Source organism: Mobula hypostoma, chromosome 7 (genome assembly GCF_963921235.1).
Source record: "Mobula hypostoma chromosome 7, sMobHyp1.1, whole genome shotgun sequence".
Taxonomy (NCBI): Eukaryota; Metazoa; Chordata; class Chondrichthyes; order Myliobatiformes; family Myliobatidae; genus Mobula; species Mobula hypostoma.
This window is the reverse complement of record NC_086103.1, coordinates 94,081,959-94,103,151: the sequence shown is the minus strand read 5'-3', so window position 1 is coordinate 94,103,151 and position 21,193 is coordinate 94,081,959. Positions and strand designations below refer to the sequence as shown.

Below are 21,193 nucleotides of genomic sequence, written 5' to 3'. Positions count from 1 at the left end.
CGTTCTATTTTGTAAATAACACTATTCTTTGTATTTCTGGTTAGATGCTAACTGCATTTCATTGGCTTTGTATCTGTACTCGGCACAATGACAATAAAGTTGAATTTATTCTAATCTAATCTAATTAGACGCACCATGGTTCCTTTCTAATCTAATTTGGATTAGACTGCATTTGGATAGACAGGGACTTATTAAGGAGAGTCAACATGGCTTTGTGCGTGGTAGGTCATGTCTGACCAATCTATTGGAGTTTTTCGAGGAAGTTACCAGGAAAGTGGATGAAGGGAAGGCAGTGGATGTTGTCTACATGGACTTCAGTAAGGCCTTTGACAAGGTCCCGCATGGGAGGTTAGTTAGGAAAATTCAGTCGCTAGGTATACATGGAGAGGTGGTAAATTGGATTAGACATTGGCTCAATGGAAGAAGCCAAAGAGTGGTAGTAGAGAATTGCTTCTTAGAGTGGAGGCCTGTGACTAGTGGTGTGCCACAGGGATCAGTGCTGGATCCATTGTTATGTGTCATCTATATCAATGATCTGGATGATAATGTGGTAAATTGGATCAGCAAATTTGCTGATGATACAAATATTGGAGGTGTAGTGGACAGTGAGGAAGGTTTTCAAAGCTTGCAGGGGGATTTGGACCAGCTGGAAAAATGGACTGAAAAATGGCAGATGGAGTTTAATACAGACAAGTGTGAGGTATTGCACTTTGGAAGGACAAACCAAGGTAGAACATTCAGGGTAAATGGTAAGGCACTGAGGAGTGCAGTAGAACAGAGGGATCTGGGAATACAGATACAAAATTCCCTAAAAGTGGCGTCACGGTTAGATAGGGTCATAGAGAAAGCTTTTGGTACATTGGCCTTTATTAATCAAAGTATTGGAATGTTATGATGAGCTTGTATAAGGCATTGGTGAGGCCGAATCTAGAGTATTGTGTTCAGTTTTGGCCACTAAATTACAGGAAGGATATTAATAAGGTTGATCGAGGGCAGAGAAGGTTTACAAGGATGTTGCCAGGACTTGAGAAACTCAGTTACAGAGAAAGGTTGAATAGGTTAGGACTTTATTCCCTGGAGCGTAAAAGAATGAGGGGAGATTTGATAGAGGTATATAAAATTATGATGGGTATAGATAGAGTGAATGCAAGCAGGCTTTTTCCACTGAGGCAAGGGGAGAAAAAAACCAGAGGATATGAGTTAAAGGTGAGGGGGGAAAAGTTTAAAGGGAACATTAGAGGGGGCTTCTTCACACAGACAGTGGTGGGAGTACGGAATGAGCTGCCAGACGAGGTGGTAAATGCGAGTTCTTTCTTAACATTTAAGAATAAATTGGACAGATACATGGATGGGAAGTGTATGGAGGGATATAGTCCGTGTGCAGGTTAGTGGGACTAGACAGAAAATAGTTTGGCACAGCCAAGAGGGGCCAAAAGGCGTTTTTCTATGTTTTTTTTCTAATTAGACGCACCTTGGTTCCTTTTAATCTAATTAGACGCACTTTTGTCTCGTGACTCTGACTGAGGTCCTAACACGTCTCCACAACCTCTCCACTATTTGTGTTACGAGACGCTCCCAACCGTGGCTGTCATGGTCCCGTCCGGCAATGCCCCATCTTGTTATTATCTCCTTAATTAGGTCTTAATCCCCTCGTTGGGTTTCCAATTTTTCCTAGATTTCATTAACTACAGCACACCTGTTTTCCATCAGCGAACTGAGAATAAGAACCCTGGCGTCACAGGTATACTTCGCCAAACCTCGTTTCCTGATTCCTTAGGGCGATCAGTACTGAACTCAGTACCATCTCCGAGATAATGTACGTAAACCTTGTCTCCGTGTAAAGATTCTCCCGAATACCTGTTCCACGTTCAACAACTCATAACTCTGTTTCCTGCTCTTGGGTTCGTCCCCAGCCACGTCCTCGCAACAGAACGAACTCGCCATAATGTACCCAGCGGACACGGAACCCGTGCAGCAGGCCCTCGTCAACCAGGGCTACCCACTGGGCGCCCACTACTAACTGCTCAGAAGTCACGGAAAACTTTCGTGTGCTGTCCACGAATGTAAGGTAGGTTAGTGAGCAGGTTGATCGGGTATCCGCTTCCCTTACTCCGTCCCTTCCAAGAACCCCGACTAACCAAACCGCACAGCCTGGGATAGCTACGCCTCTTGGATCGGCAACCCAATCCCCTCGAGAGCCGTATGTACCCGAACCGGAACTCTACGCTGGGGACCTAGGAAAGTGCCGGACCTTCTTATTACAATACTCTTTGGTCTTTGAGCAACAGCCACGTACGTACATTGTAGGGCTGTTATGAGAGCCTTAGCATAGGCTACCGCGGTCTGGGAGAACCGACCTGAGGTCTGTGCCTCCTTCGTCTCCGAAATGAGGAAGGTCTTCGGACAGCCCATTCGCGGTAAGGACGCCGCTAATGGCTTGCTAACTCTGTCAGGGTTCGCGAAGCGTAGTAAAATACTCCATCGAGTTCCGAACATTAACGGCCAACTCTGGGTGGAATGACGAGGCACTACGGGGGGTGTTCCGACAGGGCCTCTCAGATAAGATATAAGATGAACTGATAGCGAGGGATGACGCGGACAGCCTGGACTCTGATCTCTCTAGCCACCAGGCTCGATAATCGACTTCAAGGAGCGTCTGAGAGAAAAGACCAGTCACCCCGCTCCTCGGGTCACTCCAAGTCCCACCTTACCATCTTCAGCCAGCCTCCCTTCCCCAGCCGCTCCAAGTATAGCTCCTGATCTGACTGTCCCCACCTCCCTGGGGGAGGAACCGATGCAGCTGAGACGGAACCGTTTCTCCCCTGCCGAACGACTTCGGAGGCGGAGAGCTGGGGATTGTTCCTATTGCGGCCAGCCGGGACATTTCCGGGATACGCCTCCTTTACGGCCAAAAGGGCTCACCAGTAGAAAGGGGGGCCCTGGTGAGCCGGACGACACTCCCTTCAGTCCCCCAGACCCGGATGCAGATCCCGGCTACCGTAAATTATCAACAACAGTCCCTGTCCCTATCCGCCTTAGTGGATTCCTGTGCCGAGGAAAATCTGCTGGACGAGGACATATCCTCCCTGGCCGGAATACCTCGCGAGCCGTTAAGTACCCTCTGGAGGCCCGGGCGCTGGACGGAAAACTGCTGGCTCGGTTTACCCTTGACCTTGATTCTGTCCGGAAACCATCGAGAGGAGGTATGATTTAATCTCCGTAAACACCTGTAGTTCTAGGATATCCTTGGCTAACCACCACAACCCCTACATCGACTGGTCTACCGGGAGGATAGCCAGTTGGAGCCTGTTTTGCCACGCCACCTGGCCGCAATCGGCTCCATCCCTTAGGGAGGCTACCGCGACCTAGCCTGTCTTGGAACACTTCGACTTGTCTGGAGTCCCTGCAGAATACCATGACCTGGGACAGGTATTCAGTAAACAACGGGCCTTTTCCCTGCCTCCGCTATCGACCACCTCCCCAGGGCCTCGTTACCTCGTCTTTATAACTTGTCCCGACCGGAGGGAGAGGCCATGGAGAAATACATTAGTGAGTCCCTCGCGGCGGGAATTATTCCACCCCCATCCTCCGGCAGGTGCTGGTTTCTTCTTTGCAGAGAAAAAGATGGGTCGCTTCGTCCCTGTAGTGATTACGGAGGCCTAAAAACAATAAGTTTAAAAATAAGTACCCACTGCCCCTCATTAACTTGGCATTTGAACCACTTCACGGAGCCACCATCTTCTCAAAGTTGGACTTTCGCAGCGCCTACCATCTTGTCAGGATGAGGGAGGGAGATGAATTGAAGACTGACTTTAATACACCTTCGGGCTACTTCGAATACTTGGTCATGCCGTTTGGCCTCACCAATGCCCCCACCGTTTTTCAAGCCCTAATCAATGATAGGACTTTATTAACTGCTTCGTGTTCGTCTACCTAGATGATCTTTATTTTCTAGCAGCCTCCAGAAACACATTCACCATGTCTGTCTAGTCCTCCAGAGACTGTGGGAGAACAAGTTATCTGTGAAGGCGGAGAAGTGAGTTCCATGTTCCCTCGGTCAGCTTCCTGGGCTACATCATCGAAAGCGGGCAAGTGAGGGCAGATCCCGAGAAGATCCAGGCATGGAAGAATGGCCCAGACTCTCGACCTGCAAACAACTTTAGTGGTTTTTGGGTTTTGCAAACTTTTACCGGCAACTTATCAGGGGTTACAGTTGGGTGGCGGCACCTCTCATCCAACTTACTTCGCCCACAACATCTTTGGGACTCCGAGGCTGATACAGCTTTAACGGAACTACAGAGACGTTTCATGAGCGCACCCATCCTAGTTCAACCGGACCCCTCCCGCCAATTCATTGTTGAGGTGGACACCTCCGACTCCGAGGTGGTAGTAGTTCTGTCCCAATGATCAAGTCCGGACGAGAAGCTTCATCCCTGTCTTTTCTCGCCGGCTGTCCCCCGCCGAGCGGAATTACGACGGTGGGGAATCGGGAACTACTGGCGGTCAAGCTAGCATTGGAGGAGTGGAAGCACTGGCTGGAGGAGGTGGAACACCTGTTTATTGTTCGGACTGATCATAAGAACTTGGGATATATTTAGACTGCCAAATGTTTGAACTCCCGCCAGGCCCGTTGGACATTATTTTTTTTTGGACGATTCAAGTTCTCTCTCTCATACTGTCCAAGGTTCAAGAATGGAAAACCTGACGCGCTCTCCCGCCAATACAATTCCAATGAGGACACTTCCAGCTCAGACTATCCTCCCACCATCCTGTGTGGTGGTAACCCTCACTTGGCAGATTGAGCACATAGTAAAGGAAGCCCAACCGGATGACCCTGACCCCGGCAATGGACCCGCCGATCCCTTTTTGTGCCCGATTCTGTCAGGTCTCAGATTCTCCAGTGGGGGCACACATCTCGGTTCGCCTGCCACCCCAGGAGTGATCGGACACTGGCTCTCCTGAAAGACACTTTTGGTGGCCCTCCATAGAGGCGGATACCTGTTCCTATGCCTCTGCATGTTCCATCTGTGCCCGTGGAAAAGCCTCCCATCGGCATCCTGCTGGATTACTTCATCCCCTACCTGTCCCTGGTCATCCTTGGTCGCACATCGCCCTAGATTTTGTCACCGGTATACCCCCTTCACATGGAAACACGACCGTACTCACCGTAGTAGACCGGTTCTCCAAGACTGTGCACTTTGTTGCCCTCCCTAAACTCCCTTCTGCTCAGGAAACCACAGGCCTTCTCATCCGCCACATCTTCCGCCTCCACGGAATCCCCGCGGATATCGTCTCCGATCGAGGTCCCCAATTCATCTCGCAGGTATGGAAGGCCTTCTGTCAAGCCTTGGGTGCATCGGTCAGCCTGTTATCCGGCTTCCACCCCCAGGCAAATGGGCAGACGGAATGGGTCAAGCAGGATTTGGAGGCGACGCTACGTTGTATAACAACCAACAACCAGTCTACCTGGAACGACCACCTCACATGGGTTGAGTATGGCCATAGCTCTCTGGTTAGTACTTCCATCAGAAGTTCTCCCTTGGAATGCTCCCTTGGGTACCAACCCCCGCTGTTCCCCGCGCAAGCAGAGGAGATTGCGGTGCCGTCTGTTCAGTCCCCTATCGATCGGTGCCGCAAGGTTTGGGAGGACACTCACGGCCCTGCTCAGATCAGCCGATCGCAATAAGAGGACTGCCGATCGACACCGGACTCCTGCGCCTAAGTATCGACCTGGGCAGAAGGTGTGGCGCTCGTCCAGAGACATTCCTCTCAAAAACGAGCCTAAGAAACTCACCCTTCGCTTCCTGGGACCTTTCAAGGTCGAAAGTATCATCAACCCCACAGCAGTCTGACTTAAACTACCAAGATCTATACCCATCCACCATACTTTTAATGTTTCCCAATTAAAACCACTTTCCGTCAGCCCCTTGTGTCCTCCGACCGAAACCCCTCCACCCGCCCGGATCATCGACAACTATCCAGCATACACCGTCTGGCAGCTACTAGATGTGCGCCGTTGGGGAAGGGGCCTCCAATACCTGGTCTACTGGGAAGGGTACAGCCCAGAAGAGCGATCCTGGGTTCCCTTTTCCTTCATCCTGGACCCCTCCCTCATCCAAGACTTCCATCGGGACCATCCGGACAAGCCTGGAGGTTCGCCTGGAAACTCCCATCAAGGGGGAAGGTACTATCATGGTCCCATCAGGCAATGCTCCATCTTGCTATTATCTCCTTAATTAGGTCTTAATCCCCTTGTCTGATTTCCAATTGTTCCCAGATTTCATTAATTGCAGCACACCTGCTTTCCATCAGCTGGAAATGGCTTGTCCGCTTTTGGGTACAGGACTTGCGTCTCCAGAAGGTCCCGCGTGCCATCGCACTGAAGATTGCCCCCTTAGTGGTTGTTGGTCACAGGAGAATCTGTGTGTCGGAACACCATGCCACAAGCAAACCCTCTTACAATGACTGGACCAAGCAATGATTCTACCCCTCCTCCAGCCCACAGACCAGTTATGCTGGGACAGCCAAGGTACCCGAGGATCAGGGGTATGAGTGGAGAGTCAATAATATAGGAACTAATGTCTTCCACATGATCTGCTATCCTCATCTGCAATTCCAGTCTCCTCTGCACCTAATGGACGGCCATTGAAGACAGTTGTGGGCATGGCCTGGTCAACTCTCACAATGGTATATCGAACAAATGGGTAGTTCTCAAATCCAGAAAATTACCCGCTGCCCCAGAGTCCACAAAAGCTTTATCTGCCTCAAGTTCTTACCCCAGCTGAACGTTGCCTTCAGCACAAAACAGTCTGTTGAATTGGGCTTAGTGCCTTCTACCATCACAGTTCTCTTGACACTGAACAATTTTCCAGGTGATGCAACTTTTGGACATTCGTTCCGCAGGTGACACGCTTCGCTGCAGTAAAAGCCGCGACCTTGACTCCGATGCCAGGACCTCTCATCAGCGGAGAGTCCAGTGAACTGACTGGATCTTGAGCAGGTGGCGGGGCTGGTCAAGGTCCGAGGCTGCGATGTGTAGGGACCGGCTCTCTCCGTCCTCCTGAAACCCCACTGACTTGGGTCTTGAGCCTGGAGCTTGGAGGCCGGCTGGGGTCTTGGAGCTTGGAAGCTAGGGACTTCAGGCTTGTGTTCCTGGAGCTTGTTTGGGATCCTCAAGGCTTGTGCACTTAGAGCTTGGCTGCGGGGTCTTTGTCTTGAAATGCAGAGGCCAATAACTTGGAGGCTGGAGCTGAGAGACTGGGAACTGAACATCAACATAGAGCTGGAACTTGCCCTTCAAAAAGTGGGGACTCAACCTATCCACATCAAGATGGGACAGGTCCACCTGTTGGGTAACAGCAGAACAGCTGGTCTTGTCCAACAGAGGCCAAGACAAGACATCTCCCTGCCCCCCCCCACCCCAAAGGGCAACGGCAAAACAGCCTGACTTGCCCCATGGAGATGAGGACAAGAAGAGACAAACACCAAAGAACGACAGACAGTTCCTTCTCTGCTTTGGGGTTGCTCTGAGTCATACTTACAGCCAGCAGCCTCTGCTGCCTACGGAAACAGCTGGATCCCTACCTAGCTTGGAGTGGCTGACGGCTACTCAGTTGGCCCGGGAAATGGCCAAATCCATATGCAAAGACTACTCCAATGAATGGTAACAAGGCTCCATGAAGTGGTGGTCCTCCAGCCAGGCCTAGAGATCACAAATGGTTTCACGAGCCTTCCATCAGGTTGCTCCAAAGGGGACTGACAAGACAAACCAGCAACCCATACTCAACCCCAAGGCTACTTGTATTCAAAGCCTCAAGATGGGAATCAGGTGCCTATGCTTCCCTCAATCAAACGAGGGACAGCTGGAAGACCTGGAGTCCTGAGCCCACGGACCGGAATGTGGACTTTACAGACCGGACCATGACAAACAGTTGGAATCTTGACACGGAGTAGCTCATGAAGACAGTCCCTTATTCTTGGTGGCTTGGAACATTCATCGCTCCCTGGCTACAGTGATGGACCAGCCCCGAGTAGCTGTAAGCTGGGGTTTTTATCCTACCGGTTTGGATGAAGATTGGGCTCCTTAGAGTACCTGGTGGAACATGGGGGAAAAGGAAATTAAATGAAATGACTAGTTAACAGACTGGACCATGACATTGCAAGCCCTCTTCAAAGGAGGGTCTGGAGGAGATAATAGCACCCAAAACAGTCCAAATCCCCTCCATCTACAAGGACTTGGAAGAGGTCTTCAGCAAGGGAAGAAGGTTTAGACTCTTCCACCGCACCGACTGTGCTATAGACCTGCTGTCTGGAACTTGTTCCCCACTGTAGACATTCTCAGGCCCAGAGAGAAGCGCAATGGAATCTCTTGCCATGGGCTTCATTCAGCCTTCCACCTCGTCCACCGGTGCAGACTTCTTAGAAAAGGCCATGTATTGATTAGAGGATTAAATGGCATAACAGCCAAAAATTTTTGCCCTCTTCCACTCGAGGTGCTCCAAGGGGTGAGGATATTCACAAACTAGACCTATGGAGTACAAACAATCTGGTCTATATTGGGGAAGACAATGAGTGAAAGGCTGCAGTCAATACACCGACAGGGCTCTACCAGTACCTGATTATGCCCTTCGCTCTTGCAAATGCTCCAGCTGTTTTCCAGGCCTTTATAAACTATTTGCTCTATGCTATGCTCCATAAGTATGCCTTAGTCTAACTGGATGATACTCTAACCTTCTTTACATCTATGGAGGAGCACATTGCTCACATCAAGAACATTTTAAATGCTTCTAGACCATGAAATTTGCCAAGTTGGAGAAGTCCAAGTTTCATGTGATGAATGTTTGGGGTAATCATCTTCAAGGCAATCTCAAGATGAACGCTACCAAGACACTGGCAGTCAAAGACTGATCACACCATCCAGTATCAAAAAACTCCAATGATTCCTGGGAGTTTGCAAACTTCTACTGGAAGTTCTTTGGCAACTTCAGCGCTGGACTAAAGCAAAGGCTGTTTTTGCAGAGCTGAAACAGCAGTTCACAACAGCTCCCTCCATGGTTTCTCCTAACCCAAACCTTCCCATCATCGTGGAGGTAGAACACTCAGACATTGGAGTGGGTGCCATTTTGTCTCAACGATCTCCTTCGGACTATAAACTGCACTGGTGTGTATTATTCTCTGAGGGGCTATCTCCAGTAGATGGGATCTAGACATTGGGAATTGGGAGCTTCTTGTGGTTAAGTTAGCTTTGCAGGAATGGCATCACTAGTTAAAGGGAGGGAAGGACCCTTTTATCGTTTGAACTGACCTTAAGAATCTGACTTGTATTCAAGAGACTGAATTCCAAGCAGGCCAGGTGTTCTTTAACCTCTTTGAATTCATCCTGACTTGTCTATCGGGGTCGAAGAACCAAAACCCAAATGTCCTGTGAATTTAGTGAACTGGAATGAGAGGAGAACCAACCACCATTTTGCCCCAAGCCAGCGGGGTGGCACCAATTCATTGGGGAATCAATACTCTTGTTGACAAGACCCAGTGCAAGAGGAGATTCCTAAGAACAGTCCTGTCTGTCTCAAGTTCTGTTCCCTCCCAGGTCCCAGTCCAATGGGGACATTCATTGAGAATGACCGCATGACCAGGGATTGCCAGGACCCTTGAGTTTATCAAGAGGTAGTAGTAGGCCAGAATGATGAGAGATTTGGCAGTAGGTACAAGTATAAGAGATGTGTGCTGGAACAAGGAGTTCTGTACCCGACCTCAAGGGCTCCTCCATGCTCTACCTGTTCCAGAAAGACCTTGGGCGCACCATGGATTTTGTCACGGGTCTCCCGTCATTCAATGGGAAGTCGGTCGTCATGGTAATTGTCAAATGGTTTTCAAAAGCCTGCGAGTTCATTGCCTTGGAGAAGCTTCTTTCTGCAGTGGAGATGCTGAGATTGTTCTAGACCAGGTCTTCAGGATTCTGAAGGGCGTTCCATAAACTGATGGGGGCAACAACAAGCATGTCCTCTGGGTATCACCTGCAGTCCAACAGCCAGACAGAATGGCCAACCAAGATTTTGAATATACCAATCGGCTCTCCTCTCGTTCCAGTTCATCAAATTGCACAGACCAGAAGGGCTGAGATGGTCTGTTTCCATGCTGTAATTGTTATATGGTTACCATATGATACCTGGCCTCAGAAAGACCATTTGATGTGGGTGGAGTTGCCCACAACACCTTGCAGCACCTGGCGCACTTCTCTTTGCTGAACAAGAAGCTGGACCTGGGGTTGCTGTGGCTGAAGGTCTCATCCAAGGCAGCAAGCAAAAATGGATTAGGACAAGAGAAATTCTGACTCCTATCCGGAAAATGAGCCTAAGAAGTTGGGGACCCTCTTTGCAACCTGGGCAACAGGTTTGAGTGTCTACTCATGATTTGCCTCTTTGAGTAGAATCTAGAAAGTTGGCTTGGGCCATTTTTGTTCAATGGACCCTTTAAAATCCCGAGGAAAGTAAACCTGGTGGCTTGTACCTTCAAGCTCTCCAAGACCCGAAAGATCAATCCCACCTTCCAGATCTGGTCTGCAAATGAGGAAATCCAGGATCCAATTGTACAAGGGTATTTTCAGGCCCAGGTCTCAGGTTATTGATTAGTTTTGAGGGGATGATGGTATTAAATGCCCAACTGTAATTGATGAAAAGCATCCAGATGTATGCATCTTTGCTGTACAGATGTTCCAGAGTGGTGTGAAGAGCCAATGAAATAGCATCTGCCGTAGACCTGTTCCTTCGGCAGGAGAATTGAAGCGGATCCAAGTCACCATTCAGACAAGAGCTTTAACGCCAGCCTGTCAAGACACTTAATCCCTGTGGATATATGTAAGTGCCACTGGATGGCAGTCATTGAGGCAGGTTACCCCACACTCTTGGGCACTGCTACGATTGAAGCTTGCTTGAAGGAAGAGGGTACCACACTTTGCCAGAGCCAGAGGTTGAAGATCTCTGAATAGCCCAGCCAGTTGGTTAGTATAGGTCTTCAGTACTCGGCCAGGTACTCTGTCCAGGTACTTTCTTCTGTACTAGTTCTCTATAATCCTTAACTCTTGTATCTATTTCAAATACTTATCTATTTCCATTTAAATACAAATAATCTAGTCTTCAGCAACTCAGGCACAGAATTCCAAAGATTCAGTGTCCTCTTGTGTTAAGGCAGATGGCCAAATGCTTTTCTTAAAGCAGCCCCTTACAGAACTGTGAGGTGTAATCTCAGCAGATAGCTTTCCGGATGATGTACATGTACATCTCATTGCCTCAATAAAGCATCCAGCATAATCAAAGACCAAACCCAGCCCGGACATTCTTCTCCTGTCTCTCAATGGGCAGAAGATACAAATATGTACCACTGGACTCAAGAACAGCTTCTACCTCACTGTCATATTCTTGAATGGAGCTCTTATACTTTCAGACTCTTGACCTCACAATCTACCTCTTCATGATCTTACACTTTATTAGTTACTTGCTCTCCACTGTTTCAGTAGCTTTTTTACATTTTATTCTGCATTGTTACCATCAATGCACTGTAATGATTTGACTTGTATAAACAATGCAAGATTAGATTTTCACTGTGACAATAATAAACTGATGCCAATAATGAAGAGACTGGAATTGGAAGGCTACAGCAATCTCAGTACTTCATTTAATGCAACATTCTATGGGTATGAGTAACCCCAGGTAATTTCTAAAGTAAGAACATGTTTGGCACAGCATTGTAGGCCGAAAGGCCTATATTGTGCTGTAGATTTTATGTTTCTATCTCTATGTTAAAATCCCACCACCATCAGCCCTGCTGCCACCCAGGCTTAGCGAGGGGGAACACATTTTTGTGGTGAAAAGACTTTTGGACTCTCATACTGTTCAAGGTGTTCAGTAATACCTCATGGACTGAGAAGGATTCAAACCTGAGGAGAGGTACTGGGTACCTGAAAGTGACATTTTTGATTGGCTTTCATCCATCACCGCCTCTCTGATCGGCCAGGGCCGCTAGGAGTCGGCTGTAGGGAAGGGAGTCCTGTTACAAGATGCTCCAAACCCCATCAACTTCTGGCATTTAGACGCTCTAACACCTGGGAGTACGGATAGCTGGTGGTTCAGGATGGTCCTGCTAATTGGTAATCATGTTTTGGGCGCCAAGAATGGTGTGTTTAAGGGACATCTGACTTTTGCCCTACTTGTGATTTCATCTAGCTTTTGTTCTGATTTGATACAATGTCTCCATCCATGCTTCAGATACTCGAGCATTTGTGTTCAAGCCATCCTCATTAAGAACACTCGTCACAATTTGTTCTGGCACTAGCAAACCTTCTCTCTAATATATTACTCCCCCTCCAGATCAGGTGCAAACCAACTCTTCTATACAGGTCACACCTTCCCTGGCAGAGAGCCCAGTGATTCAAAAATCTTGTGCACCCCACCCTGCACATTTTACTAACTCCTTAACCACATGTTAAACTGTAAAATCTTCCCATTTCTGGCTTCACTAGCATGCAGCATGGTTAGTAATCTTGAATTCATTATCCTGGAGATGCTGTCCTTTAAACTTGAGCTCACTTTGCACAACCTCCTCACACTTCCTACCCATGTCATTGGTACCTACATGGCCCATGACCTTGGCTGTTCACCCACCCACTTAAAAATGCCAAGGACTCAATCTGAGATGTCCCAGACCCTGGCACCCAGGAGGCAACATGCCATCCAGGAACCTCCTTTCTATTCCCCTAACAAACCACCTATCACCACAGCTCAGCTCTTCATCCCCCTTCTGTTCTGAATGACAAGAGCCAGACTTGGTGTCAGATACTTGGCGGCTGTGAATTTCCTCTGCTGGTTATCCACAAGTTGATGCCTTGTGTACTCAAATCAGTGAACCTGAGTGAGTGATGTCAATGTGTTGGATCTTTGATTGGCTGCTGCTCAAAATTTCTTTACTTTTCTGAGGAACTAGAGGTGACCTTGGCATCAATATGGTTGGACTGGTAGAGTGTATGGTAATGTTCACTCCTAGGAACTTGAAGCTTTCAACTCTCTCAACCTTGGCACTGGTGATGTAAACAGGAGTACATGCACCACCACCCTTCCCCCCCCCCCCCACCTTCACTTGCTTTAGACAACAGGTGCAGGAGTAGGCCATTCGGCCATTCAGGCCAGCACCGCCATTCACTGTGATCATGGTTGATCATCCACAATCAGTATCCAGTTCCTGCCTTATCCCCATAACCTTTGATTCTGCTATCTTTAAGAGCTCTATCCACCTCTTTCTTGAAAGCAACAAGAGACTTGGCCTCCACTGCCTTCTGGGGCAGAGCATTCTACATATCCACCACTCTCTGGGTGAAAAAGTTTTTCCTCAACTCCATTCTAAATGGCCTACCCCTTATTCTTAAACTGTGGCCTCTGGTTCTGGACTCACCCATCAGCGGGAACATGCTTCCTGCCTCCAGCGTGTCCAATCCCTTGATAATGTTTCAATCAGATCCCCTCTCATCCTTCTAAATTCCAGTGTATACAAACCCAGTTGCTCTAACCTTTTGACATATGTCAGTCCTGCCATCCTGGGAATTAACCTTGTGAACCTACGCTGCACTCCCTGAATAGCAAGAATGTCCTTCCTCAAATTTGGAGACCAAAACTGCACACAATACTCCAGATGTGGTCTCACCAGGGCCCTGTACAACTGCAGAAGGACCTCTTTGCTCCTATACTCAATTCCCCTTGTTATGAAGGCCAGCATGCCAATAGCTCTCTTCACTGCCTGCTGTACCTGCATGCTTGCTTTCAGTGACTGATATACAAGAACACCTAAATCTCGTTGTACTTCCCCTTTTCCTAACTTGACTCCATTTAGATAATCTGCCTTCCTGTTCTTACAACCAAAGTGGATAACCTCACATTTATCCACATCAAACTGCATCTGCCCACTCACCCAGCCTGTCCAAATCATCCTACATTCTCATAACATCCTCCACACGTTTCACATTGCCACCCAGCTTTGTCATCTGCAAATTTGCTAATTTTACTTTCAATCCCCTCATCTAAATCATTAATGTATTTTGTAAACAGCTGCGGCCCCAGCACTGAACCCTGCGGTACCCCACTGGTTACTGCCTGCCATTCTGAAAGGGACCAGTTAATCGGTACTCTTTGTTTTCTGTCAGCCAGCCAATTTTCAATCCATGTCAGTACTCTGCCCCCAATACCATGTGCCCTAATTTTGCCCACTAATATCCTATGTGGGACTTTATCAAAGGCTTTCTAAAAGTCCAGGTACACTACATCCACTGGCTCTCCCTGGTCCATTTTCATAGTTACATCCTCAATTCCAGAAGATTAGTCAAGCACGATTTCCCCTTCATAAATCCATGCTGACACAGACCTATCCTGCTACTGCTATCAAAATGTGTTGTAATTTCATCTTTTATAATTGACTCCAGCATCTTTCCCACCACTGATGTCAGGCTAACCAGTCTATAATTCCCTGTTTTCTCTCCCTCCTTTCTTGAAAAGTGGGACAACATTAGCCACTCTCCAATCCACAGGAACTGATCCTGAGTCTATAGAACATTGGAAAATGATTACCAATGCGTCCACCATTTCTAAAGCCACCTCCTTAAGTACCCTGGGATGCAGACCATCAGGGCCTGGGGACTTATTAGCCTTCAGACCTACATCCAGACTACTGTTTGGGGGCCTGTAGGTAACTCCTATTAGGGTCTTTCTACCCTTAGAATTTCTCAGTTCTATCCATACTGACTCTATGTCTCCTGATTCTATGTCCTCCCTCACAAGGGACTGAATATCATTCCTCACCAACAGAGCCACCCCACCCCCTCTGCCCATCAGTCTGTCCTTTTGATAGGACATATACTCTTGAATATTCATTTCCCAGGCCCTGTCCAAGCCATGTCTCTGTTATTCCCACAACATCATACTTGCTGATTTCCAACTGTGCCTCAAGCTCATCTACTTTATTTCTTATACTCTGTGTATTCATATACAATACTTTTAATTCATTACTCCCCTCACCTCCCATATCAATTCCTATTTCACTTGGCCATACTATACGATCCCTTCTTGAGCTTTCTGCTCTGTTGATTCTGTTGTCTTTCTCAACTTATTCTCCCTTTCCCTTTAACTCCATCCCTATATTTCCAATTCGTCCCTGCCCCCTCACTTGTTTTTTGAATTCTCCAGTGCATTCAACACCATCCGCCCTGCTCTGCTGGGGAGAAGCCGACAGCGATGCAGGTGGATGCTCCCCTGGTGTCATGGATTCTTGATTACCTGACTGGCAGACCCCAGTACATGTGCTTGCAACACTGTGTGTCCGACAGAGTGATCAGCAGCACTGAGGCTCCACAGGGGACTGTCTTGTCTCCCTTTCTCTTCACCATTTACTCCTCGGACTTCCACTACTGCATGGAGTCTTGTCATCTTTAGAAGTTTTCTGATGACTCTGCCATAGTTGGATGCATCAGCAAGGGAGATGAGGCTGAGTACAGGGCTACAGTAGGAAAATTTGTCACATAGTGTGAGCAGAATTATCTGCAGCTTAATGTGAAAAAGACTAAGGAGCTGGTGGTAGACCTGAGGAGAGCTAAGGTACCGGTGACCCCTGTTTCCATCCAGGGGGTCAGTGCGGACATGGTGGAGGATTACAAATACCGGGGGATATGAATTGACAATAAACTGGACTGGTCAAAGAACACTGAGGCTCTCTACAAGAAGGGTCAGAGGCGTCTCTATTTCCTGAGGAGGCTGAGGTCCTTTAACATCTACCGGATGATGCTGAGGATGTTCTACAAGTCTGTGGGGGCCAGTGCTATCATGTTTGCTGTTGTGTACTGGGGCAGCAGGCTGAGGGTAGCAGACACCAACAGATTCAACAAACTCATTTGTAAGGCCAGTGATGTTGTAGGGGTGGAACTGGACTCTCTGATGGTGGTGTCTGAAAAGAGGATGCTGTCTAAGTTGCATGCCATCTTGGACTACTATTTATTATTTATGGTGCAACTGTAACGAAAATCAATTTCCCCCGGGATCAATAAAGTATGACTACTACGTAGTTTAAACACACCTGTGTTGCAGTGGCAAACCTGCCTGCCAAAATGCTGCTCCCCTGTCTATTAAGATGCAACCCGTCCCTTTTGTGCAATTCATCCTTACCCCCAAAACATACCCCAGCGGTCCAAGAATGTAAATCCTTGCTTCCTGCACTAGTTCCTCAGCCACACATTCAGATCCATTATCTCCCTGCTCCTGCTCGCTCCTGCCCTCTCCAGCACGAGGAACTGGAAGCAAACTGGAGACAACCACCCTGGACGTCCTGCTTTTCAGCCTTCTTCGGAGTTCTCTGAAGTCACGCTGCAGAATTTCTTTCCTCTTCCCCACGTCATTTGTGCCGACATGCACCACCACTTCCGGATGTTCACCTTCACTCTTGAGGATGCCCTGCAGTCGGTCCGTGACGTCCTGGATCCCGGCACCAGGGAGGCAACACACCATCTTTAAATCTCGCCTGTTGCCGCAGAAACCCCTTTCTGTACCTCACTATGGAGTCCCCTACTACCACGGCTCTGCTTAACGTCTGTCTCCTCGGCTTTGCTTCAGCGCCAATTTTTGACTCGCAGACCTTACCGCCTCCCTGGCTGGCAATGTCTTCTGTCCCGACAGCTTCCAAGAGGGTGAACCTGTTTTACGAGAGGTACATCCCCCGGGGTCTCCTGTACTTTCAAGCACCCTTTCCTTCATCATCGTCGCCCCCCTCCCCCACTCTCTTCCGGTAACCTCAGTGTAACGACCTCGCTGTAGGTCCTGTCCAGAGAAGTCTCGTTTTCCCGGATGAACCGGTCATCCAGTTGCTTCTCCAGTGCTGCAACATGGTCCTTCAGAAGCTGAATCTGGATACATTTTCCACAGTTGTACGAGCCAGTGGCACCATCAGTGTCCCTGACCTCCCACATCATGCACGCAACACACTGAATCAGCCTAACGGTCATTTCTTCACCACTTGTCCCCCTCTCCAACTGTGGCGTAGTCTCCCCTCTCAGCCTCCTCGCCGAAGACTCTGACATCGAGAGAAAGGTTACTAAACTCTATCTCCTTCCTGTACTCTGACCAATTATTATTTGAGATACAGCCCACTATAGTGGTATCATCTGCAAACTTGTAGATGGAATTAGAGCAGAATCTGGTCGCACAGTCATGGATAGGGAGCTGAGGAGAACCATTATTTAGAATAATTGTGTTGCTGATTATTCTTGCTGTTCGTGGTCTTTTGGTCAGGAAGTTGCAGAGGGAGATGTTAAGTAGTAGTAGTAGTAGTCATACTTTATTAATCCTGGGGGAAATTGGTTTTTGTTACAATTGCTCCATAAATAATAAATAGTAACAGAACCATAAATAGTTAAATAGTATGTAAATTATGCCAGTAAATTATGAAATAAGTCCAGGACCTGCCTATTGGCTCAGGATGTCTGACCCTCCAAGGGAGGAGTTGTAAAGTTTGATGGCCACAGGCAGGAATGACTTCCTATGATGCTCAGTGCTGCTTCTTGGTGGAATGAGTCTCTGGCTGAATGTACTCCTGTGCCCACCCAGTACATTATGTAGTGGATAGGAGACATTGACCAAGATGGCATGCAAGTTAGACAGCATCCTCTTTTCAGACACCACCATGAGAGAGTCCAGTTCCATCCCCACAACATCATTGGCCTTACGAATGAGTTTGTTGATTCTGTTGTTGTCTGCCACCCTCAGCCTGCTGCCCCAGCACACAACGGCAAACATTATAGCACTGGCCACCACAGACCCGTAGGACATCCTCAGCATCGTCTGGCAGATGTTAAAGGACCTCAGTCTCCTCAGGAAATAGAGACGGCTCTGACCCTTCTTGTAAACAGCCTCCGTGTTCTTTGACCAGTCCAGTTTATTGTCAATTCGTATCCCCAGGTATCTGTAATCCTCCACCATGTCCACACTGACCCCCTGGATGGAAACAGGGGTCACTAGTACCTTAGGTCTACCACCAGCTCCTTAGTCTTTTTCACATTAAGCTGCAGACAATTCTGCTCACACTATGTGATAAATTTTCCTACCGTAGCCCTGTACTCAGCCTCATCTCCCTTGCTGATGCATCCAACTATGGCAGAGTCATCAGAAAACTTCTGAAGATGACAAGACTCTGTGCAGTAGTTGAAGTCCAAGGTGAAAATGGTGAAGAGAAAGGGAGACAAGACAGTCCCCTGTGGAGCCTCAGTGCTGCTGATCACTCTGTCGGACACACAGTGTTGCAAGCACACGTACTGTGGTCTGCCAGTCAGGTAATCAAGAATCTATGATACCAGGGAAGCATCCACCTGCATCGCTGTCAGCTTCTCCCCCAGCAGAGCAGGGCGGATGGTGTTGAACGCACTGGAGAAATCAAAAATCATGACCCTCACAGTGCTCGCTGGCTTGTCCAGGTGGGCGTAGACACGGTTCAGCAGGAAGACGATGGCATCCTCAACTCCTAGTCGGGGCTGGTAGGCGAACTGGAGGGGATCTAAGTGTGGCCTGATCATAGGCCGGAGCAGCTCCAGAACAAGTCTCTCCAGGGTCTTCATGATGTGGGAAGTCAATGCCACTGGTCTGTAGTCATTGAGGCCGCTGGGGCGTAGCGTCTTTGGCACAGGGACGAGGCAGGACGTCTTCCACAGTACAGGAACCCTCCGGAGCCTCAGGCTCAGGTTGAATACATGGCGAAGTACTCCACATAGCTTAGGGGCACAGGCTTTGAGCACCCTGGTACTGACACCATCTGGTCCTGCAGCCTTGCTTGGGTTGAGACGTTTCAGCTGTCTTCTCACTTGTAGAGCTGTGAAGCCCACCGTGGTGGTTTCATGTGGGGAAGGGGTATAGTCATGAGAGCAGTGTGGGGGACTGTGAGGAGGGGAGAGTGGAATATGTGTTGGTTGGGGGCTGACAACAGATGGCTCATGTATGGGATGGACAGGGGCCACACTGTCCATCCCACACTTAACTCCTAGATCTCAGAATCTGGTAATCAGTTTGCTTGGAATTCAAAGTTTAAATTTTTTTTCAAAGTACATGTGTCCCTATGTATAATTCAGAGATTAATTTTCTTGTGAGCATTCACCGAAAATACATGACACACAATAGTGAAAACCACACCGAGGACAGACAAATGTGCAAAAGAAAACAAATGCAAGTAAAAATAAGGAAAAATAAATAAGCAATAAATATTGGGCATGAGATGAAAAGTCCTTGAAAGTGAGTACATAGGTTGTGGGACCAGTTCAGGGATGGGATGAGTGAGTTATCCCCCGATGGTTGTGGTCCTGAACCTGGATGCATGAATCCTGAGACTGCTGTACCTTCCTGATGGCAACGTCAAGAAGAGAGTGTGGTGTGGATGGTGGATGCTGCTTTCATGCGACACCACTCTGTGCCAATGTGCTCGATGGCTCATATGTTTTACCTGCAATATACTGGGCTGTATTTGCCACTTTTTGTAGAGTTTTCCATTCAACAACATTGGTGTTTGCATCCAGGCAGTGATGCAGCCAATCAATATACACTCCACCATACATATATAGAATTTTGTCATTATTAAATGACATGCTGAATATTTGCAAACTTCTAAGAAAATAGAGAAATAAGTTATAGCAATGAATCTGTAGTCAATAAACAATAGTCTAATAAGTCCATAAGATATGGGAAAAAAATTAGAGCCTTTGGCCCTTAGAGTCTGCTCTGTCATTTCATTATGGCTGATTCATTTCCTCCTCAGCCCTAATCTGCTCTCTTCCCCATGCCCCCATAGCCCTTCATGCCCTGACCAATCAAGAATATAGGTTAAAAATAATCTAGTGCTTTCCCAGCATACATGACAAATTAAGTCCTCTTGGGCTTCTGGCTGGGGCAGGTGTCTATTTTTTAACAGGCTTTTTAATTTCAAACTCTGCCATTTTCATCAGGGGTGATGCCTGTGCACATGTAGTCTGATGGTGTTTGCACCCCTGTCATCTGTCCTCCTGATTGGTTAGTCCTCAATCAATCAGGTTTCTGTGGTCCCACCTTGTTTACAATCTCATTTCAGTTATTACTTGGAGTGACAACTTTGTCTTTGTTAAAGTTGTTTTCCTTTAGAATTAGAAGGTCTTTCTCTAAGTAAGAACAGGAATTCGGTTGCAAACAAAGCAGAAACCTGATTGGTTAGTTCTCCTCCAATCTTGAGAGTGGGATGACAGGGCTATAAATACCACTGGACTAGACATGGGCACCATCCCTGGTGAAGATTGCAAAGTTTATCATCAAAACGCTGGTTAATATCAACACCTGTACCTGGTTGGAAGCCTGAGAAGTTTCTTTGCCAGGAATATAAGTGTCTCTGCTGTCCAGATGCTCCAGAGATGAGTGTAGGGCCAGGGGAATGACATCACCCTAGAACTTTCAGCAGTAGGCAAGTTTCAATAGGTAAAGGTTGTTTGGGAGGCTGAAGTTGAAACTTGCCATGACCAGCTTCTTGATGGTAGACATTAAAGCATGTTACCCTTAGCAGAGGTACCAGAATATTAGTGGTCTCCTTACACCAGGTGGGAACCTCAGCCTGAAGCAGTGAGAGGTTAAGATATTTGTAAATACCCCACCAGCTGATCTGCCAAGGATTTCAGAACATGCCAGGGACAACATCAGAAAATATCCTGACAGGTTAGTATGGCAACCATTCTGCTGTGGACTGATAGAACCTATGAAAAGAGGTAAACACTGCAAGTCTCTCATTGGGTTGCTGCTTCTTTCTATCAAGTCCATTTTCACGAAGCATTGTTCAAAAACTAATCGTATTTCCATGGATTGTGAAGAGTATTTCTTCAATTTGGTTTCCATTAGAAATTCATCCCCATTCTCTATTTGCAACAAAATGATATGCAAATTATGGTTCGAACTAGTGAACCCGCCACAGATCAAATCGGTGAGAACAGATCTCAAGCAAGGCTAAATCCTCACCCCAATCCTCTTAAAAGTTATGAAGTTACAATTATACAGCACAGCAACAAGTCTTTCAGCCCAACTCACCCATGATGACAAAGATTTTTTGTCACCTGGTATTCAAAACCCTTGTTCTCCTTTATGCCAAGGAGAAAGGCCCCTCAAAGGAATAG

At 47.7% G+C, this 21,193-nt stretch overlaps 1 protein-coding gene across 1 annotated transcript in view; it reads left to right on the top strand.

The window, feature by feature from the left end:
- Positions 1-2,049: 2,049 nt before the first annotated feature.
- LOC134349428 (F-box/WD repeat-containing protein 11) overlaps positions 2,050-21,193 on the top strand; it is a 304,136-nt gene continuing 284,992 nt past the window's right edge. Inside the window, exon 1 of the mRNA XM_063053715.1 lies at positions 2,050-2,068. The gene's annotated coding sequence lies outside the window, so the exon portion shown is untranslated. The remainder of the gene's footprint in view (positions 2,069-21,193) is intronic.